This window comes from Balaenoptera ricei, chromosome 16 (assembly GCF_028023285.1).
Source record: "Balaenoptera ricei isolate mBalRic1 chromosome 16, mBalRic1.hap2, whole genome shotgun sequence".
NCBI lineage: Eukaryota > Metazoa > Chordata > Mammalia > Artiodactyla > Balaenopteridae > Balaenoptera > Balaenoptera ricei.
The window spans coordinates 36,145,111-36,168,952 of record NC_082654.1 but is presented as its reverse complement, the minus strand read 5'-3'; the positions used below and the strand labels follow the sequence as shown (position 1 = coordinate 36,168,952).

Below are 23,842 nucleotides of genomic sequence, written 5' to 3'. Positions count from 1 at the left end.
TCCATTTTACAGGGACTGGCTTGCACCCTGGAAGGGAACCAATTTTATAAGTCTCATTATTTACCCTATACTGTCAGAGCACAGGAAGAATAAGAAAAAAATTGTGTATACTTGCTTAAACTAGCCCCTTAATGTCTGAGGACAATCCTTTAGCTCAATTTTTTTTAAAGAACATTGGAACTAAAGCCATTCCATAGATGAACTCTATGGAGTTTATTTTTTAAATTTTTTATTTATTCATTTATTTATTTGGCTGTGTTGGTTCTTCGTTGCTACATGGAGGCTTTTCTCTAGTTCTGGCCAGTGAGGGCTACTCTTCATTGCGGTGCATGGGCTTCTCATTGCAGTGGCTTCTCTTTGTTGCAGAGCACAGGCTCTAGGTGCGTGGGCTTCAGTAGTTGTGGCTCATGGGCTCTAGAGCACAGGCTCAGTAGTTTTGGCGCACAGGCTTAGTTGCTCCATGGCATGTGGGATCTTCCTGGACCAGGGCTCGAAGCCATGTCCCCTGCATTGGCAGGCCGATTCTTAACCACTGTGCCACCAGGAAACACTTCAATTTACATGTGATGGGATAAAAATTATGAATGTTTGGGAGATCACAGCATTCTCTCTCCACCTTTGTCCACTCAGCTCCTTAATTCTCCCTCACTTTCTGTGAAAAAAATGGGGAAAATAATCCAACTCTCATGAGAAAAGCCATTAGTAAAGACACAACCCTCCATCCTTAAGGTGCTTTGTGGGACTTGGGGGTGAGTGGGACTCCTCTGGAGCCTTTGTAGAGCTACACGTGGAGAGAGAAGAGAGGGGACCCAGGGACCAGGGCAACAGAGACAGGGCAGAAAAAAAAACTGCAAAGAATGTAAGGGTCCTAAAGATAGAAGAGGACAGGAGATTTTAATGAATTTCTAAGAACTAGGTTTGGGGATCTGCTTAAATGTTTGTGAGAGAGTGAAGTGTAAAAACTAAAACTCCTGTGTGAATCATGCTACCAGCTCTCACCTCCCCTGGGCAGGACTGCAGAGGCCATACCTTTATGGGAGTTACTCAGACATGCTCTGCGTGCGGGTCCTCGGTGTGGATTCTGACTCCTAACTCCCATCCCCTCCTCCCCAGATAACGAAGAGACACATCAGGAGTGACAACTGAGACTCTCTGTCCTGCTTCCCAGGGAATTCTGTTCTTTCTCTGTCACTCTGATTCCTCACCTTCTCATCTTCCTCTTTCTCACTCTCTCTGCTCACGTCTGCTTCTCACGCACACTGGCTGCATCCTGGTATCGGTGTTGCCTAAACAGAGTTGCCCCAACATACATTGTAGTTTCAGATGTGGTCACTTATACTCCCATCTTCAAGGCTGTGCACAAATCAGACCCTTATTTATTGAACACATATTCACTAAGTGCCAGCTGCGTGGCCACCGTGGCAGAAGGTAAGCAGGATAGACACAGTGACACATCCCTGGCCTCACAGAGCCTATACTCCATCAGGGAATGAGGTGTAATTTTAAAAGCAAGAGGCTTTTTTAAGTATTACCTTCAATATAGGGCAAGAATGGGGTGCACACTGCAAAGCCTCACAATCACAGAAAACTGCCTGAGGAAGTGACGTTGAAGTTGAAATTGGTGATGCTAGAAATGGTATTTTAGCAGGGAGGGAAAGTATGTTGGAAGCCTGGTAAGGAGAGCAAAGAATACTCAAGGAACTAAAAGAAGTTCAGCATGCCTGGAGAATAGTGCTTGAGGGGAGGTATGGACTAAGACAGTGACAGAGGTCAGGAAGGGCCAGGTCTGGGTTTTGAAGCTATATTAAGGAATCTGAGCTGCATACAAGGGCAAAAAATCCCCCTGCAGCTGCACTATCCAATAGTGCGGCTATTTTGGTGATGATTGGAATGCTGTATATCTGCTCCATTCAATATGGTAGCCACTAGCCTCATGTGGCTATTGAGCACTTAAAATGTGGCTAATTTAACAGAGGTACTGAATTTTTAATTTTAGTTAATTTAAATAGGCAAATGTGGCTAGTGGCTACCCAAATTGGACAGCACAGCCCTACGGTGTTATAATCACAGGACATTTACATACATGTACATTTGTTGGCACATGTATGGACACCTACGTAATGGAAACGGTTTTATATTTGCACATGATTATACACCCTCATACCTCAAGAATTCACATATAGATACAACTAGACACAACTGCATGAAACAGACCCTTGCCTATTCTTATGGAAGTATAAGAACAATGAAAATTGAAATTGGAAAGAGTACATGGGTCAGTCTAAGGAGATTTGACACAGGAAGAATTGGAGCAAAAAGGATACGGGTGGGTCAGAAAATAAACTGAATTGGGCATGATATTATTTAACTGAAAACAAGAATAAAGGAAAGAAAATCCAATGAGACCACCAGTGGTTTGGGAATCTAAACTTTGTTTCCTTTGTTCTTTTAATCACAAATGGTGCACATCCTTCTAAGGCAAACTCGAACTAATAGGATGGCCATGATGACTGGGAAGAATTCCAAGGGACATAGACAGAGTAGAGGAAGAAAGCACTTCTTAACAAGGACGACCTGATTCTCTAACTGACATTCATCCACCAAGAAGAATTTAGGCACTCTGGTTTGCAGCAGAAATATTTAATTCAAAGGTATTAAAATTATATGAGATGGAATAGATGAAGTTCTAGCTATCAGAATTATTAGTTTACCTGAAAGCTTTACCATCCCATGGACTAGAATATTGCCTTTTTCCTTGTTGAAAAGGTAACTAAATTCTACACACATGAACTAAACAATAACTCCTCCATCTAATAAGTGGTATAATGGTTACCATCTGGAGATGTTATGATTCGCTTTCCAGTGCTCATCTCATCCATCTAAGTCTCTGGATGGCTACCCTTTACCAATACTGGCCTTGCAGTTCTGTCAATGTGCTATGCTCCTTCCTGCCTCTGAGTCTTTGCACATGCTGTTCCCCCTACATGAAACACTCTTCCCAATCTCTTGCTAAGTTAGCTTATGCACATCCTTCGGGTCTCAACTTACACACCACTGCCTCGGGAATGTCATCTCCAATCCATCCCAATTCTCCCAGATTAGATCAGTTCTTCCTCTTTCATGTTATCATAGCATCCCATTCTTCTCTTTTATAGCACATTTCCCAGTTATAATTACCTAATTTTGTCATCATTATTATTATTATTTTTTTGGCTGCTTTGGTCTTCGATGCTGTGCGGGGGCTTTCTCTAGTTGCGGTGAGCGGGGGCTACTCTTCGTTGCAGTGCGCAGGCTTCTCATTGCGGTGGCTTCTCTTGTTGCAGCGGACGGGCTCTAGGCACGCAGGCTTCAGTAGTTGTGGCACACGGGCTCAGTAGTTGTGGCTCACGGGCTCTAGAGTGCAGGCTCGGTAGTTGTGGCATAGGGGCTTAGTTGTTCCGCGGCATGTGGGATATTCCTGGACCAGGGCTCGAACCCATGTCCTCTGCATTGGTGGGCGGATTCTTAACTACTGCGCCACCGGGGAAGCCCTTATTTGTGTCATTATTGGCACAAATTTAATTTAATTTTATCTTGTCCTCAGGATTGTTAGCTCCATGAGGTCAGATATTGTAATCTGCCTTATTCGTCATTTATTTTGTCCCCAGGATTTAGTACAGGTCCTGGCAAATAGTAGATGCTCAATAAATATTAATTAAATGTTCAGTACATGAATGAATGTATTTAAATTTCTTCACTTTAGATTTACTTATCTAATTCCTCCCTCCCTTCCTTCCATCTTGCTGTATCGTAAACGACATCATTATATATTCTATACAATGGTAAACAAGTAGAACGAAACCCTAAGCCCTGTACATGGTTGATTAATTCTAATATTCCTTGTTCAGTTCCATTTAAGATCTGATAGACCATCTGGTGGTAAGTCATTAAGCTGCAGCAGCTATAAACATGTTCAGTCCCAGCATGAACCTGGTCTGACATCCAACCAGTCTTCTGGACGTCGCAGAAATGCCTCCATCTATTTCAGAAATGTGCTTACTACAGAAAGACACTTTGCTATATTTATGAGATACTGAATTTCCAGATGCCTTTCATCAATAGAAAATACACATTCTCTTTTTACCTGAAGGAAAGAGTGATGTGACTGGCTGTGAATTTGGGAGTGAGGAAAATAAGATGGCTCTCAGAGAATTATTTTAATCAGAAATGTGCTAACTTACCTTAGAGAGAATGGCTTGCAGACAGTTAGCCTTGATTTTAATAATAATTATGGAAAAAATTTTAAATACATGATGGTCAAAGGGGATTAATCAGAGGTGGGGACAGAAAGGAATCAACAGACACCAATAAAGGAGGTGTTTGTTGCCCTCACACAACAGACCTTGAGGAGCTATAGTTTCATTGGCAGAACCTGTTCTCCCTTGAGAGAGGGTTGATCAGCTATCTACATCCATTGAGATTAAACATCTATTTCATCTAACTCCTTGTTTTGAATCCAATCACCAAGCTACCTTAATTTGGTTTCTTACATATGTCTGTCTACTGGGAGAGAGTACGTTAATCTTGTCAATATGCACACCCCTTTTGGCCTAACAGTTCCATTTCCCATTGGAAAGACAGGCATTGGTACATCAGTCTTGGGAACTTGGTTAACCTGAGTCCCCCCCACCCCCGCCGAGAGGCACATCCTCTACTCCAGTTGTTGAGAATCAGGTGGCAGAGCATGGACAGCTGAGGCCAGCCCTAAAGCCTGGTGCATCCACCACAGGGCTGCCCTGGCAAGCTTCCCAAAGAGTCGCCTCGCCTCTCCCCTCTTCTGGCAAAACTCCAGCCTTGCCCCACACGATTTCTGTCCAAATTTCAAATGGAGACTAGGGGAAGTGAAATGTCTGTTAAAACTGGACACACTGTCTTAGAGATCCTTTTGAAGATTTCAATTATGAGACATGAAATTCAAGTCATACTATGGTGATGAGAACTAATGCCTCAGGAAAGAAAATGAAAATTGGGAGGAGGACAGGAGAAGGAGTGTGGAAGGAAAGAAGAAGGGGCTAATATCCCCATGTGAGGAACTGTGGAGACAAAAGACACTGTGTCAGAGTTGAGGAGAAATGTGGTGGCATATAAGGAAGTTACATGAATAAGCAATAAAAGAGGTAAAAATAGAGTAACTACACTGTGATAGGTACATAGATGAAGAAAGAACTAAAAATAGTAACTACATTGTAGTAGATAAATACATGGACCGAGAAAGTAAAATGAATCAAATCCAGCTTTATCCTAGCAGGGGGCCAATAGATCATGAAAGTAGAAGGATGTATTTAGAGATCTAGGGGTAAACAGAAAGTATAGCTTTAAAAGTTCTAAGTGGTTACCTCTGGAACTGTGACTGTATAAGAAAGGTTGGGGCAAAGGAAATTTTTTTATGTTATTATTGTTATTATTTGATTTTTGATCATGTGCATTTTTTTGATTCATTCATTCAACAAATATTTATGAAGTACCACCTATGTACAAGGCAGAGTCTAGGCACTGGAGATACAGCACTAAACATGGATAAAAAATCCTGCCTTCAAAAACATAGTAGAGGAGACAGAAAATAAACAAGTAAAATATATGGTATGTCATATGATGTTAGGTGCAATCGAGAAAAATAAAGCTCTTTTATATCAGGTGAGAGATTTGAACACAGACAGGAAGGAGGTAAGAGATGGAACCATGTGGATTCCCGAGGGAAGAGTGTTTCAGGCAGAGGGAACAGCCAGTGCAAAGGCCCTGGGGTAGTAGTGCCTAGTGAGCGTGCAGAACAGCAAGAGGCTAATGTAACTGGAATGGAGTGAGTGAGGAGACTCGATCAGAAGAGACAGTGGTGGTGGAATGGGGGGAGGGACACACTGTATAAGGCTTTGTAGCTATAGTCAGATTCTGACTTTTACTCTGAGTGAAGTAGGGAGCCCATTGAAGGTATTTGAGCAGAAAAGTAACGTGTAACAAGGGTTTTTTTTTTTTTTTTTTAAATTATTCTGACTTTTTGTGAATTGGCTTTTTGGAGATAGTCAAGGGAAGGAACAAAGGGACAAATAAGGAGGGTGAACAGTTGAAAAAAAAATTGCTATTAAGAAATGCAGTGGTAAAAAAAAAAAAAAAAAAAAAAAAAAAAAAAAAAAAGAAATGCAGTGGTAAAAAAAAACTCTCCTCCTAATCTATCATTTAATAAAAAGGTATGTTTTCTCATTTTTAACATGTAAATGTCTTTAAGTGTCTTTCATGACACAGTGGAAGAACTTTCTACAGTTGCCCTTGGAGGTTCTTTAAACATGCTTGCTCTCAGTGGTCATTCATCTTCCCCCACTGCACCTGGGGAGGGGTTTCTAGAAACTGGAGACTTGATCAGCTCCTCAGATATCCCAACCTCCTCCCTTGACTTTGAGTCATAGATATTTCTGTCTCTGTGGTTCCCAAACCTGGCTGAACATCAGAATCACATGGGAGAGCTTTTTACAAATATAGACTCCTGGGCCATCCTCCCAAGAGATTCCAAATATTTTGGTTCGAGGTGGGATCTAGGCAGGGATGCACCAGGGGCTGGGTGTCGGGAGCGGTACACCCAGGTGTAGAAGGTGAGTGGGGAGCACTGTCTTTAGAGAATTAAAGAACGATAATAGAACCAACAAAAAGTCAGCCTGCTTTTCATTACCACCATGTGCTGACAGCTCCAAACAACGTCGGTGAGAAAATACCTCTCCTCCGAAACCTTTTCTTGGTCTACGTTCTAAGCACTTGCTGTTGAGTTTAAGTAATATTTACTCAAGCTTCAAACTGCACATTTTTATTACTTACCCTTTAGTAAATGTCGTATTCGGCATGCACATTAATTTACTGAACTCCCAGTGATACAGTCAGCCCCCAACACACAGTCTCACCTACACATGCTCATTCCCAGAGAAGATTTTTAACGGTTGGAGTCCGAGGCTTGCTTTGGGTTCAGTTCATGTCTCCAGCACCTATAGTACATTTACCTGCATTTATTCAAAATAAATAAGAATCACTCATGATAATAGCCTGAGTTAAGACAAAGGAAAAGAACCTGAATTACATCAAATTTGCCATTCTGTGTAATCATCTGGAGTTTTTATTTGTATTTCAAATTTGAAATGGTGAAATAGAGTGTAAATTATGAAGTACAACATGCTATTTTGGAATGGGAAAATTTTATTCTGTACGTGAAACTATTCTATTGAATAATATTTTAAAATTGAAAGTTGTTATTTCTAATTAACTATAAAATAAAAATGAATCAAGAAAATAATGTTATTTTATATATAACATTATTTTTAACTTTATTATATATACATTATGTATACCATATATTACATATAATATGACTTTTATATATGTTATATAACATAATCAGTTATTGTTGATTACATAACTACTATTTAAATAATTTTGTCACATAGAGGAGGGAGATTTTTATCTGCTCCAGGTGTCAGATGTGCTAGATTCATCATTGGATCTAGAGGTCTTTATCTCTTAAAAGTTCCCCAGGTGATTCTCAGATGCAGCCAGGTGCGGGAACCACTACCTGTAGCACGTGTATCACTTGTTCTCTTTTTCTATATTTCCCATCCTCCTTCCCTACACTCACTCAACCCCCAGTTTTCACTACATTAGGTCCACTGAGGACTCTAGATGAAGGGGTGCTAATTAAAACTCTTGGTGCTTCTAGGCAGTGGTGTGCTGGAAAACACTTAATAACCAGCTCTCTGGGGGATTTATAACATTTACGGATTTCCACAGTGTAAAATACCGCGAACCACCAATGAATCTCAACCTCTGTGGGAAGTTCCCGCAAATTTAACAACCATCTCTCACAAGCTTGTAGGAGTCAACTGCAGCACACCACTGCCCCCAGGGGTTCCTAAGACATTCTGCTAGAAGGATAATGGATGCCCAAGGAAGAGTGTTGTTCATTGTTTAGAAACTATAAAGTCTCGGTTTTCTGAATTCTTTCTTAAATTTGTGAGTGCATCTTTTAACTTAGACTACTCTTACATACACTCTCCCAACAAGGGTCAAGAATAACAACCCTCCATGTTCCTTTCTGTATCCACTTTATGTGACACATGACAGCCCCATATTCAGAAGCATTTGGGGATGAAAAGTTGACTGGCTAGCAATCTGTTGTGGCAGCCCACAGGCTCTTTTTTCTCCCCCTAAGTTTCTAAGTAACGGAGAGAATTTATGCTGCTTCCTCCATCCCCAGCCAGCCTGCTCTTTCATATAACTCAGTTTAAGCCTTTTTTCATTCCTTTTTTTTTTTTTTAAATCTGTATACTGGCTTAAGTGATTTACTTTCCACTTGTGAATTTCTCTTTCCTATAGATTCTTGCTTCTCTTCATGAAGTCTTTCTTCATTCTTTCCTCTTGGAAGGAGGTGCTAAGAGATGAGGCACCTTCCCATCCTGATTTTGAAGCATAAGCTGTAGCCAAGCAGACCTGGGTCCAAGTCCCAGCTCTTTCCACTTACCTGATGTGAGACCATTTACCCACTCCAAACCTCAGGGTAGTCGCTACCTCTTAGGGTTGTTGTGAGATTTAAATGAGATGATACTAGCAAAGTGTATTGCCTGTGTCTGAAATATAGCCTCAGCATGTGCTATTATTCTTCGAATTACCTTGATGAGTATTACTGTAATTAGTCCCCTAGACTTTCCAGTTACCATGGGAATGAATAGCTGAGATGCTGATGTTCAGTGAGATACATACTCAGCTGGACTGAATCCAGCTGAAGGATCTTTTCCTATTGCTCAGTCCTTCCACTTATAATTACTTACCAAGCATTGTTTAGAAGCAATCCTAATGTATATTTTCTCTGTATTGCTTTGTATAAACAAAGTCTCAGTACGTAATTCCTTCTTATTACTTAACTGTTCACGTACGGTGCTTTGTTTTCTTAAGTATTTTGTGAAAACACAGGAGCCAAGTCTCATTCCTCAGTGAGCACCTTCAAGACATTTAGCAGAAGTGCCTTGTATGAAGTGAGTGTTCAGTAAATATTTGGTTGACTACGTTGTTTATAGAAAATGTTTGCACTGCACCTTTGTTGGCTTGCTTTGGTGCTGTAATTCTGTAATATTTCCTTATTCTTTTTTTTTTAACATCTTTATTGGAGTATACTTGCTTTACAATGGTGTGTTAGTTTCAGCTTTACAACAAAGTGAATCAGCTACACATATACATATATCCCCATATCTCCTCCCTCTTGCTTCTCCCTCCCACACTCCCTATCCCACCCTCTAGGTGGACACAAAGCACCAAGATAATCTCCCTGTACTGTGCGGCTGCTTCCCACTAGCTATCTATTTTACGTTTGGTAGTATATATAAGTCCATGCCACTCTCTTATTTCATCCCAGCTTACCCTTCCCCTCCCCGTGTCCTCAAGTCCATTCTCTACGTCTGTGTCTTTATTCCTGTCCTGCCCCTAGGTTCTTCAGAACCTTTTTTTTTTTTCTTAGATTGCATATATATGTGTTAGCATAAGGTATTTATTTTTCTCTTTCTGACTTACTTCACTCTGTATGACAGTCTCTAGGTCCATCCACCCTACTACAAATAACTCAATTTTGGTTTTTTTATGGCTGAGTAATATTCCATTGTATATATGTGCCACATCTTCTTCATCCATTCCTCTGTCAATGGACACTTAGCTTGCTTCCATGCCCTGGCTATTGTAAATACAGCTGCAATGAACACTGTGGTACATGACTCTTTTTGAATTATGGTTTTCTCAGGGTATATGCCCAGTAGTGATATTGCTGGGTCGTATGGTAGTTCTATTTTTAGTTTTTTAAAGAACCTCCATACTGTTCTCCATAGTGGCTGCATCAATTTACATTCCCACCAACAGTGCAAGAGGGCTCCTTTTTCTCCACACCCTCTCCACCATTTATTGTTTGTAGATTTTTTGATGATGGCCATTCTGACCTGTGTGAGGTGATACCTTATTGTACTTTTGATTTGCATTTCTCTAATGATTAGTGATGCTGCACATTCTTTCATGTGTTTGTTGGCAATCTGTGTATCTTCTTTGGAGAAATGTCTATTTAGGTCTTCTGCCAATTTTTGGATTGGGTTGTTTGTTTTTTTGATATTGAGCTGCATGAGCGGCTTGGAAATTTTGGAGATTAATCCTTTGTCACTTGCTTCATTTGCAAATATTTTCTCCAGTCTGAGGGTTGTCTTTTCCTCTTGTTTATGGTTTCCTTTGCTGTGCAAAAGCTTTTAAGTTTCATTAGATCTCATTTGTTTATTTTTGTTTTTATTTCCATTTCTGTAGGAGGTGGGTCAAAAAGATCTTGCTGTGATTTATGACATAGAGAGTTCTGCCTATGTTTTCCTCGAAGAGTTTTAAAGTGCTGGCCTTACATTTAGGTCTATAATCCAATTTGAGTTTACTTTTCTGTATGGTGTTAGGGAATATTCTAATTTCATTCTTTTACAGGTAGCTGTCCAGTTTTCCCACCACAACTTATTGAAGAGACTGTCTTTTCTCCATTGTATATCTTTACCTCCTTTGTCATAGATAAGTTGACCATAGGTGCGTGGGTTTATCTCTGGGCTTTCTTTCCTGTTCCATTGATCTATATTTCTGTTTTTGTGCCAGCACCATACTGTCTTGATGACTGTAGGTTTCTAGTATAGTCTAAAGTCGGGGAGCCTGATTCCTCCAGCTCCATTTTTCTTTCTCAGGATTGCTTAGGCTATTCGGGGTTTTTTGTGTTTCCATACAAATTGTGAGATTTTTTGTTCTAGTTCTGTGAAAAATGCCAATGTTACTTTGATAGGGATTGCATTGACTCTGTAGATTGCTTTAGGTAGTATAGTCATTTTCACAATGTTGATTCTTCCAATCCAAGAACATGGTATATCTCTCCATCTGTTTGTATCTTCTTTTATTTCTTTCATCAGTGTCTTATAGTGTTCTGCATACAGGTCTTTTGTTCTCCCTAGGTAGGTTTATTCCTAGGTATTTTATTCTTTTTGTTGCAATGGTAAAAGGGAGTGTTTCCTTAATTTCTCTTTCAGATTTTTCATCATTAGTGTGTAGGAATGCAAGAGATTTCTGTGCATTAATTTTGTATCCTGCTGCTCTACCAAATTCATTGATTAGCTCTAGTACTTTTCTGGTAGTATCTTTAAGATTCTCTATGTATAGAATCATGTCATCTGCAAACAGTGAGAGCTTTACTTGTTCTTTCCCAATTTGGATTCCTTTTATTTCTTTTTCTCCTCTGTGTGCTGTGGCTAAAACTTCCAAACCTATGTTGAAGAATAGTGGTGAGAGCGGACAACCTTTTCTTCTTCCTGATCTTAGAGGAAATGGTTTCAGTTTTTCACCATTGAGAACGATGTTGGCTGTGGGTTTGTCATATATGGCCTTTATTATATTAAGGTAAGTTCCCTCTATGCCTACTTTCTGGAAGGTTTTTATCATAAATAGGTGTTGAATTTTGTCAAATGCTTTTTCTACATCTATTGAGATGATCATATGGTTTTTCTCCGTTAATTTGTTAATATGGTTTATCACATTGATTGATTTGCGTATATTGATGAATCCTTGCATTCCTGGAATAAACCCCACTTGATCATGGTGTAGGATCCTTTTAATGTGCTGTTGGATTCTGTTTGCTAGTATTTCGTTGAGGATTTTTGCATCTGTGTTCATCAGTGATATTGGCCTGTAGTTTTCTTTGTTTATGACGTCTTTGTCTGGTTTTGGTATCAGGGTGATGGTGGCCCCGTAGAATGAGTCTAGGAGTGTTCCTCCCTCTACTATATTTTGGAAGAGTTTGAGAAGGATAGGTGTAAGCTCTTCTCTAAATGTTTGATAGAATTCGCCTGTGAAGCCATCTGGTCCTTGGCTTTTGTTTGTTAGAAGATTTTTAATCACAGTTTCAATTTCAGTGCTTGTGATTGGTCTGTTTATATTTTCTCTTTCTTCGTGGTTCAGTCTCAGAAGGTTGTGCTTTTCTAAGAATTTGTCCATTTCTTCCAGGTTGTCCATTTTATTGGCAGATAGTTGCTTGTAGTCATCTCGCATGATCCTTTGTATTTCTGCAGTGTCAGTTGTTACTTCTCCTTTTTCATTTCTAATTCTATTCATTTGAGTCTTCTCCCTTTTTTTCTTGATGAGTCTGGCTAATGGTTTATCAATTTTGTTTATCTTCTCAAAGAACCAGCTTTTAGTTTTATTGATCTTTGCTATTGTTTCCTTCATTTCTTTTTCATTTATTTCTGATCTGATCTTTAGGATTCCTTTCCTTCTGCTAAGTTAGGTTGTTTATTTGAGATGTTTCTTGTTTCTTGAAGTAGGATTGTATTGCTATAAAATTCCCTCTTAGAACTGCTTTTGCTACATCCCAGAGGTTTTGGGTCATCATGTTTTCATTGTCACTTGTTTCTAGGTATTTTTTGATTTCCTCTTTGATTTCTTCAGTGATCTCTTGGTTATTAAGTAGTGTGTTGTTTAGCCTCCATGTGTTTGTATTTCTTACAGATTGTTTCCTGTAATTGATATCTAGTCTCATAGCGTTGTGGTTGGATAAGATACTTGATACAATTTCAATTTTCTTAAATTTACCAAGGTTTGATTTGTGACCGAAGATATGATCTACCCTGGAGAATGTTCCATGAGCACTTGAGAAGAAAGTGTATTCTGTTGTTTTCGGATGGAATGTCCTATAAATATCAATTAAGTCCATCTTGTTTAATGTATCATTTAAAGCTTGTGTTTCCTTATTTATTTTCATTTTGGATGATCTGTCCATTGGTGAAAGTGGGGTGTAAAAGTTCCCTACTATGATTGTGTTACTGTTGATTTCCCCTTTTATGGCTGTTAGCATTTGCCTTATGTATTGAGGGGCTCCTATGTTGGGTGCATAAATATTTACAAGTGCTGTATCTTTTTCTAGGATTGATCCCTTGATCATTATGTAGTTTCCTTCTTTGTCTCTTGTAATAGTCTTTATTTTAAAGTCTATTTTTTCTTACATGAGAATTGCTACTGCAGCTTTCTTTTGATTTCCATTTGCATGGAATATCTTTTTCCATCCCCTCACTTTCAGTCTGTATGTGTCCCTAGGTCTGAATCATGTCTTTTGTAGACAGCATATATACGGGTCTTGTTTTTGTATCCATTCAGCTAGTCTATGTCTTTTGGTTGGAACATTTAATCCATTTACATTTAAGGTAATTATCGATATGTACATTCCTATTACCATTTCCTTAATTGTTTTGGGTTTGTTATTGTAGGTCTTTTCCTTCTCTTGTGTTTCCTGCCTAGAGAAGTTCCTTTAGCATTTGTTGTAAAGCTGGTTTGGTGGTGCTGAATTCTCTTAACTTTTGCTTGTCTGTAAAGGTTTTAATTTCTCCATCGAATCTGAATGAGATCCTTGCTGGGTAGAGTAATCTTGGTTGTAGGTTTTTCCCTTTCATCACTTTAAATACGTCCTGCCACTCCCTTCTGGCTTGCATAGTTTCTGCTGAAAGATCAGCTATTAACCTTCTGGGGATTCCCTTGTATGTTATTTGTTGTTTTTCCCTTGCTTCTTTTAATATTTTTTCTTTGTATTTAATTTTTGATAGTTTGATTAATATGTGTCTTGGCATGTTTCTCCTTGGATTTATCCTGTATGGGGCTCTCTGTGCTTCCTGGACTTAACTATTTCCTTTCCCATATTAGGGAAGTTTTCAACTATAATTTCTTCAAATATTTTCTCAGTCCCTTTCTTTTTTCTCTTCTTCTTCTGGGACCCCTGTAGTTCGAATGTTGGTGCATTTAATGTTGTCCCAGAGTTTTCTGAGACTGTCCTCAATTCTTTTCGTTCTTTTTTCTTTATTCTGCTCTGCAGTAGTTATTTCCACTATTTTATCTTCCAGGTCACTTATCCGTTCTTCTGCCTCAGTTATTCTGCTATCGATTCCCTCTAGAGAATTTTTAATTTCACTTATTGTGTTGTTCATCATTGTTTGTTTGCTCTTTAGTTCTTCTAGGTCCTTGTTAAACGTTTCTTGTATTTTCTCCATTCTATTTCTAAGATTTTGGATCATCTTTACTAACATTACTTTGAATTCTTTTTCAGGTAGACTGCATATTTCTTCTTCATTTGTTTAGTCTGCTGGGTTTTTACCTTGCTCCTTCATCTGCTGTGTGTTTCTCTGTCTTCTTATTTTGCTTCACTTACTGTGTTTGGGGTCTCCTTTTCGCAGGCTGCAGGTTTGTAGTTTTTGTTGTTTTTGGTGTCTGCCCCCAGTGGCTAAGGTTGGTTCAGTGGGTTGTGTAGGCTTCCTGGTGGAGCAGACTGGTGCCTGTGTTCTGGTGGATGAGGCAGGATCTTGCCTTTCTGGTGGGCAGGACTGCATCTGGTGGTGTGTTTTGGGTTGTCTGTGACCTTATTATGATTTTAGGCAGCCTCTCTGCTAATGGGTGGGGTTGTGTTCCTGTCTTGCTAGTTGTTTGGCATAGGGTATCCAGCACTGTAGCTTGGTGGTCATTGAATGGATCTGGGTCTTAGCATTGAGATGGAGATCTCTGGGAGAGCTTTTGCTGTTTGATATTATGTGGAGCTGGGAGGTCTCTGGTGGACCAATGTCCTGAACTCGGCTCTCCCACCTCAGCGGCACAGGCTTGACACCCGGCCAGAGCCCCAAGACCCTCTCAGCCACACAGATGTTCGCGGGGGAGGTTTCGGTATCACTGGGTTGCGGAGCCTCCTGCAGTCGGTTACTTCAGACTCTGGGCAGTGCTTAGACTTCTATTTCCTTATTCTTGATTCCCAGGGATTAAGGATTGTGGACAAAACAAAGCTCCTCCTTTCCTTTCCCCAACAGAAATGTACATTATTTATATTAATACAATGGATAGATAGATAGATAGATAGATAGAGATATGGATGTGTTCAGTTAATGAAAATGATATAAAGAATATAGTTTTATCATCAAAATGATAATAATGCACTAAGGATCCTCAGACCTATTGCATTTATCTGTGCCTCTGTTAGTCACTCAATTGCCCTCAAAGGACACTTTGAGAGCTGACCCAGGCTGCCCATGACTGTGTGTGCCCAGGTGATCAGCACCTGCCTGCCTTAAGACTGATCTGGCCATACTGTTTCTATAGTGGAAATGGGGAACAGGAAGCCTAAAGAAATTCTGGAGCCTTTGTACCAGGTGCATGGCTCTAACTAGACGTATAGAGGGTACTTGCTGAACTTTTGGCTGTGTGGGGTGAAGGATAGAAAGAGTCATGGATGGAGCCAGGTGTCTGACTTGAACCTTAGGGACGAATGTAATCTACTGGGTTGGAAAACCCTGGCAGAGAAATAGGTTTTAGAGGGAAGAATATAGTCTAGTTTTGGAAACATGAAGTTAGAGATGCTTATAAGTCATCTAATTGCAGATGTCAAGGAGGAAATTGGACCTCAGAGACTAGAGCCCTAAAGAGGAGACTAGGCTAGATACATAAGTTGGGGGGTCATGAACACAGAGATAGCATTTGAAAACAGAAATGGAAAATTCACCTGGCAATCAAACTGAGAAACTCCTGTTTAGAAAAGGCAACAAGAAGAGTGGAAGCCTGAAAAGAAGCAGATAGGGACTGATGCAGAAGTGGGAGAAAAACCAAGAAAAAGTAAAATCACGGAAGCCAAAGGAGGAGCACTAGAAGAGGAAGGTGTCTCAGGCTGGTTTCCCGGGGAACAGGCTGTGAGAGCAAGCTGCACGGGAAGTGGGGGAGAGCAAGGACCCACTAGAACCTGTGAAGACGAATGGAACCTGTGAGGACAAACCAAAAGCATAAGAACTAACCCAACCTTGATCACACAAGGGACCTGCAGGAAAAGCTGGTGTCCTCTACCGTGGAGATGCACACACAGTCAGGCCCAGGCTGCAGAGAAGCTGAAGGAGCAAGTGCAGTGGGAGATGCAGGGGCTGGAGCCCGGCTGCTACCCCAGGCCAACTAGGGTAGCCAGCAGACCAGTGACAATGTGCAGGAGCTGCCACCGTGCCTGGCGGAGAAATGGCGGCTGCTTTACTTGTCTTCCAAATCTCATCCGCATTTCTTGTGTGGACAACCCTAATCCCAAATCATACAGAGAAGTCCTTTCACTTCTCTCAATGTACACAGTGAAAAGCCACCACAGAGCCCTGGAGAGCACAAGAGCTATCATTTCCTTGCAACAGATAACACAGGTTAAATCCGACAGAGTGACAGGCATACAACTGGTCCCTAATAATGAGAAGGGAACAATAATGCTGTTGATAATAATAATTTGTTAAAATGTTAATTTATGGTTTCTTTTCCTTATATTTTCCTTTATATTTCAAACAGATAGCCCTAATTTTCTCTGATTTATATTCTCTTCTTCTTGCTATTAGAATTCCCTCCAGTCCTGTATTTCTTTTGCAGCCAGGTGTGGTCTTATGAATTAGTTCAGTCAGTGGTTTGGGAATTAAAGTGACCTGAGAACTTCTAGATCATCTCCTTAAAGACAAGTTACAGGTCTTGGTCTTCTACTCGTTCCCCTCTCTGCAGGATGGGTCACTGACATGGAGGTGACCTAGCCTTGGGCATATAGATGAGGACGACCCCCTGGGGACAAGTGGAAGGAGCCTCCATCCCTACAAGACCACATGGAAGAGATAAGCCCCATCCACCCTACTGCTCATCTCCAGGCTGCTATTCGAGTCATCATACATTTGGGTCTCTTGTCATAGTAACTGAGCCCACGCCCTAACTAAAACACATGCTATTTCCTAGCACCCAGGCTTTTTATTTTTCTGAAGGCCTAAAGCAGAAAAAGGATTTTAAAAATAAATATATATATATTTTTATTGAAGTATAGTTCATATATGATATTATAGAAGTTATAGGTGTACAGTATAGTGATTCACCATTTTAAAAGTTTATGCTCCATTTATAGTTATTATAGAATATTGGCTATATTCCTTGTGTTGTATAATATATCTTTGTAGCTTATTTTACACATAATAGTTTGTACCTCTTAATCCCCTTCCCCAATCTTGCCCTTCCCTCTTTCCCTCTCCTGACTGGTAACCACTAGTTTGTCCTCTATATGTGTGAGTCTGCTTTTTTGTTGTTGTTGTTATATTCCCTAGTTTGTTGTATCTAAAGCAGAAATAGTTTAAATTGTCTCCTAGTTTTAAGTACCTAAACTCATTAAATAGATGTTCCTGGGAGGGAAGGAGAGAGTGAAGAATGACTTGAGGATAAAAAGAAAGAGAGCTTTCTTCCAGAGAAGAGGATTGAGATCTGCAGGACTTGTGAAGAGTGGCAACCCTTATTCTGCTCTCTGGCAGAATCCCAAGAGGTGGCAAGTATTAGGGGGAATGATTGCATGGTATCCTAGGGAGGCTGGGCCCTAGCAGACTGACTCCAGTCTCATCATAGATTACCATGGTTGACCGCAGAGATGCCAGATATGGGGGACCATTTGGACTGGGACAAAGAAGCTCTTAGCAGTAACCGTCAATCAATTAGCAGAGAGGTCGTGCTGATGCTCTGCCATTGGAAGACCCAGGAACATTTTACCCAAAGGCAATCAGGATGGAGGCTCCGTAACAATTAAGATTTCCCATTAGTTTGTAAGATGTGGACTTTGAGTTAGATTTAATATTATTTTAAAGAAAATACAGAAATGTGATATTTCTGGCATTCCTAAGTTTGTAGATGTGTATTCAAATGGATACATCATCATTTTAATTATTATCCAAGAGTCATACCAGATGTTGTGTCTATACCAGGGTAATCCCCACCCTGGCTTAGGGACTGACTAAGGCTGATGTGCAGAGTATAGATTATTAGTGTCCACAGTGGGAGGGACTGGGGTTCACCAGGCAGGATGCACTCTTATGGTCTCAAAGGACTGTGGCTCCAGGGTTGAGTACTCTATTCCATAGTTCTTGTGCCTCTGACATCCACTAAGTTATCCTTTTCTCTCCCTAAAGTGCCAAGCTTGACAAAAACAAACAGGCGTAACTTGGAAACAGTGGCTACCCAGTGTCCTCCATCTCAAGCTCCTCTTGGAGCAGTGAGTTCCAGGGTATCGGCTTCACCAGGCAGGTGGGCATGGTCAGGGCATGCTTAGAATTACGGGAGTGCCACAGCCAGGAAGGGCTCTGGAGACCCTATAGCTCAACCTTCCCTTCATCCAGATGACCAATCGAGGCCAAGAGAGGAGAGACTTGCCCACATCTACACAGTGAGCTGGAGGCAGAGATGAGATGGGCACCAAAGCTCTTGATTTTCAGACTAGTCCCTAGTTTATTACACACAGGAAGGACCTAGAGGGATTTTTTTCCATTTATTTTATTGGGGACCATTTAATGGGGGATTCAATTCCCATATCCCCCTTCCATAATCCTGCCAAGGTGCCATACATAAACTTTCAGTATTCATTTCAACCCATGAAGCCTTAAGCCCATAAGCTCTTATGTTGACATAAGCAGGAACAGAGCTCCATGTGAATGTGAAAGGGCATGTGGAGGCCAAAGATGCTGACAGGTGGGCAGCCAGAGGACACACAGGGAAGCTGTCTTCTAGCATCACACACCTCTCTCTCTCTTTTCTCTCTCTCTTCATCCCTCCCCCTTCCTCTTTCCCTCTCCCTCTAATACACATACACCCCATCCCCACCTAGGGGAGGGTACAAGAGGGGCTGGGGTGACAGAATCAGAAGGCCAGCTCAGAAGATAGAGGTCCCTCCCAAGGTAAAATACTGAATTTTCCTAGTGGCCAGTACCACCTACAAACCTTGAGATGTTTCGTAAGTTATAAAGGGCTAACAAATTGTGGAGAGGCTCACCATAAGGGTCTGAAATTTAATGGCCCCAAAGCAGATGTAATAAACACCTGTAGAAGACAAACAAATCTGCTTCTTGGCAGCCAGGTGCACTTGTCCTGGGAAGTGGGGTGACCAGGCCAGCTGTCTGTTCTCAAACCCCTTCCTTCCTTCCTTCCTTCCTCCTTCCCTTCCTCCCTCTCTCCCTTCCTCCTTGCATTCTATCACTCATTAATTCATCCAAAAACATGTATTTGAGTTCCTTCTATGTGCCAAGAACTCTTCTTAGATACTATGGTTACAAGGACAACCTTTAGTCTCTGCCCTAGAGGACATTGCACCATTTTTATAGATTATTCATTTATTTATTCATTCTTTCAAAACACATTTATGAGTTACTGGGTTAGGAAAAATACAGTCCCCCTGGAATTGGAGCTTACATTTTTACATGCCCTCCACAACTAGCAACTCTCTTCTACCAAGCATGCAGAGGAAATACACAGTTCTTCTACAGACTGATTACAGAATCATCTATGATTCTATTCCCCCCCTTTCTCAACTCCTAAATGTACCCTTCTATTCCTGTGTCCACTAATTTTTCTTCCCCAAAAGGGAAATAGTTTGTGCCTGAAATTTTAAACTCCCTGATTTCAGACAAGGCCTGGGAGAGTATAAATAAGCATATGAATATTTAGCAAAAATGACTGCTATGCGAAGCTCGAAGCACTGTTGTCATAATGCAGAGCCCGCTTTAATCACAGCCACAGGGAAAGCATTTGTCGCTGTCTTATCACAGAGGAATGATTTTCCCATTGGTAATGGCAGGCTGCCAGCTGGCTGTGCAGCCAGTGCCTTATTGGTCCTTTGGGTCACAATACCAGTTGGCATGCTCCACCACTGCCAGGCACTGACATTTCTATTTTTGCAGGAGGCACCAGGTCAGGAAACAAAACTGCAGAATCACAGGCTAATTCTTATTTATATCAAATGTGAATCTCATTTTGGCTCAGAAGCCTATGAATTTCTGATCCTTATAGTTCAGTACATCAGGATGACTTGGAACTTTGCTGATCAAAGTTGTCTGATAGTTTTGGATATGATCATTCCCTTTAAATTCCCAAGGTGGGTAGTAGAGAGTAAATGTACAGTAATTTGCCTTTTCTAAATAAAGCAGCAGCTCAGCTGGGGCACCACTTTCATCCACGCCCAGCTCAGAATGAGCACAAAAGAGTGATGGCTTATATGGGGAAACTGAGTCCTCTGGGAGTAAGGTTTGGAATCATCATTAGTTGTCTCCCCCACAGAAGACTGCCAAGGGCTTCTTGAGACCTTTACGTTGGAAAATTCATAGTCATGCAGACTCCCTCATAACTGTGTCTTGGAAATATTTTAAGATTAGATTGGCACTTCTGATTCTAGCCAAGATGGAGTAACAGGGACCAGATTTACTCTCCCACATTAAACAAAAACTAGACAGAGTATATGAAATAACAGTTTTCAAGACACTAAACACCAGGCAGTAAGGGATTTGTGAGAGCTGGGAAACAAACAAGACGAGCACTAGGATTGCCTTGGCTTACTGAGTTGAACAGTTTCACAGGTTGCAGTGCAGTGGTGAGGAAACACAGGTAGAGTTCGATGGACGCCTTGAGTTGAGGGATGTGGCTGAGAGTCTGAGAGACCAAGGCAACTAGAGTTTGCAGGACTGCATACTGGGGAGGAGGAAGCAGCATGCAGAGAGCACTCTGAACATCTTCAGAGAGTCCCCTCTGAGTATTCAGCTGAGTAATGATCAGTGCATGCATGTGAAAAAACTGCATGAGGCTAGGAAAGAAACACCCAAAAGAATTAGAGGTAATACTGCCCAACAATCACATACAGCTAGGAATAGTACCTGTTCCCACAAGCCAGACTGGAAAACCTCATTATTCATGGAACACTGGGTAAAGTACCCAGAAAGGACTTATTTCTGTAGTGGGGAAAAATTAGCCCTCAACTGGTCCCTGCTCAAGTCCTGCCAAATCTTAAAAGCAAGACTCAAAAGGATCAAAATATTTCTAAATAACTTAACTGGGTCTCAGGAAAAAAAGGTCAAGAATATTTATAGGAATACAAAAATATTCAGCACCCAATAAAGTAAAACTCACAGTGTCTGGCATCCAGTGAAAAACTACCAAGCATGAAAAGAAGCAGGAAAATACGGCTCTTAATGAGGAGAAAAAACAATTAATTAAAATCAACCTAGAGCTGACACAGATGTTAGAATTAGCAGACAAGGACATTAAAACAGCTATTTTAACTACATCCCATATGTTCAAAAAGTTAAATAAAGGCTTAGAAAATATATCTTTTTTAAAACTCCAGTTCAGCTTCTAAAGATGAAAAGTACAGTGTGTGAGATGAAAAATACTTTGGTTGGAATTAGTGGCAGTTTAGACGTTGCAGAAGAAAAAATTAGTGAATTTGAAGACAGAACAATAGAAACTATTCAATATGAAACACAGAACAAAAAGAGAATTTTAAAATGAACAGAGTAACAATGAGCTGTGGGAAACTTCAAATAGCTTAATATAAGTGTAATTGGAGTCCCCAAAGGATGGGTGGGAGAGAAAAATATTTGAGGATAATGACCCAGAATTTCCAAATTTGATGGAAATTATAAATCCACAAATCCAAGAACATCATCAAACCCTAAGCACAAGAAATATTTTTAAAAAGTACACCAAGGGTCATGAAATCAAATTGTTCAATATCACTGATGCAGAGAAAATCAGGGGGACAAAGGAAAGGATAACAGTAGATTTCTCATCAGAAATAATGTGAGTGAGAAGACAATGGAGAAACGTCTTTAAATTACCTGAAAAAAACCTTCAACCTAGAATTCTATACCCAGAGAAAATATCTTTCAAAAACAAAAGTGAAATAAAACCGTTTTCAGAAATAAAGAAGCTGAAGGAATTCATCACCAGTGCACCCACACTACAAGAAAAATCAAGGAAAATTATACCAGGTGGAAATATGGGTGTATACAAAGGAGAGCTTCAGAAATGGTAACTAGATGGGTAAATAAATAAGATTTTGGGGGAGACCTTCAAGATGCCGGAAGAGTAAGATGTGGAGATGACCTTCCTCCCCACAAATACATCAGAAATAGACCTACATGTGGAACAACTCCTACAGAACACTGACTGAATGCTGGCAGAAGACCTCAGACTTCCCAAAAGGCAAGAAACTCCCCACATACCGGGGTAGGGCAAAAGAAAACAGAAAAAACAGAGACAAAAGAATAGGGACGGGACCTGCACCAGTGGGAGGGAGCTGTGAAGGAGGAAAAGTTTCCACGCACTAGGAAGCCCCTTCACTGGCAGAGACGGGAGGTGGTGGTGGTGGGGGGGGAAGCTTTGGAGCCACAGGGGAGAGTGCAGCAACAGGGGGTACAGAGGGCAAAGCAGAGAGATTCCCGCACAGAGGATCAGTGCCGACCAACACTCACCAGCCCGAGAGGCTTGTCTGCTCACCCGCCGGGGCGGGCAGGGGCTGGGAGCTGAGGCTCAGGCTTCGGAGGTCAGACCCCAGGGAGAGGACTAGGGTTGACTGTGTGAACACAGCCTGAAGGGGGCTAGTGCACCACAGCTAGCCGGGAGGGAGTCTGGGAAAAAGTCTGGACCTGCCTCAGAGGCAAGAGACCATTGTTTCCTGGTGCGTGAGGAGAAGGGATTCAGAGCACCGCCTAAACGAGCTCCAGAGACTGGCGCCAGCTGCGGCTATCAGCGCGGACCACAGAGACGGGCATGAGACGCTAAGGCTGCTGCTGCAGCCACCAGGAAGCCTGTGTGCAAGCACAGGTCACTCTCCACACCTCCCCTCCCAGGAGGCTGTGCAGCCTGCCACTGCCAGGATCCCGTGATCCAGGGACAACTTCCCAGGGAGAGCACACGGCATGCCTCAGGATGTTGCAACATCACGCTGGCCTCTGCCACCACAGGCTCGCCCGGCATTCCGTACCCCTCCCTCCCCCCGGCCTGAGTGAGCCAGAGCCTCCGAATCAGCTGCTACTTTAACCCTGTCCTGTCTGAGTGAAGAACAGATGCCCTCAGGTGACCTAGACACAGAGGCGGGTCCAAATCCGAAGCTTAACCCCAGGAGCTGTGCGAACAAAGAAGAAAAAGGGAAATCTCTCCACCAGCCTCAAGAGCAGCAGATTAAATCTCCACAATCAACCTGATGGTACCCTGCATCTCTGGAATACCTGAATAGACAACGAATCATCCCAAAATTGAGGCAGTGGATTTTGGGAGCAATGATATACGTATATTTTTCCTTTTCCTCTTTTTATGAGTGTGTATGTGTATGCTTCTTTGTGTGCTTTTTGTCTGTATAGCTTTGCTTTTACCATTTGTCCTAGGGTTCTGTCTGTCCGGTTTTTTTATTTGTTTGTTTGTTTGTTTTAGAATAGTTTTTAGCACTTCTTATCATTGGTGGATTTGTTTTTTCGTTTGGTTGCTCTCTTCTTTCTTTCTTTCTTTTCTTTTTTTACTTACTTTTTAATTTTTTTATTTTTAATGATTATTTTTTACTTTAATAATTTTAATTTTATTTTATTTGTTTCTTTCTTTTTCTCTCCCTTTTCTTCTGAGCCGTGTGGCTGACAGGGTCTCAGTGCTCCGGCCGGGTGTCAGGCCTGTGGCTCTGAGGTGGGAGAGCCGAGTTCAGGACATTGACCCACCAGAGACCTCCCAGCTCCACATAATATCAAATGGCAAAAGCTCTCCCAGAGATCTCCATCTCAATGCTAAGACACAGCTCCACCCAATGACCAGCAAGCTACAGTGCTGGATACCCTATGCCAAACAACTAGCAAGACAGGAACACAACCCCACCCATTAGCAGAGAGACTGCCTAAACTCAAAATAAGGTCACAGACACCCCAAAACACACCACCAGATGCGGTCCTGCCCACCAGAAAGACAAGATCCAGCA

At 41.3% G+C, this 23,842-nt stretch overlaps 1 long non-coding RNA gene across 1 annotated transcript; it reads right to left on the bottom strand.

Annotated features, from left to right (window-relative positions):
- Positions 1–278: 278 nt before the first annotated feature.
- Positions 279–22,429, bottom strand: LOC132351092 (uncharacterized). The gene is made up of 3 exons (XR_009498082.1): positions 22,356–22,429; positions 1,206–1,286; positions 279–652 (listed from the first exon to the last, which is right to left on the bottom strand). It is a non-coding gene; the product is annotated as an uncharacterized LOC132351092 (long non-coding RNA).
- Positions 22,430–23,842: the final 1,413 nt, after the last annotated feature.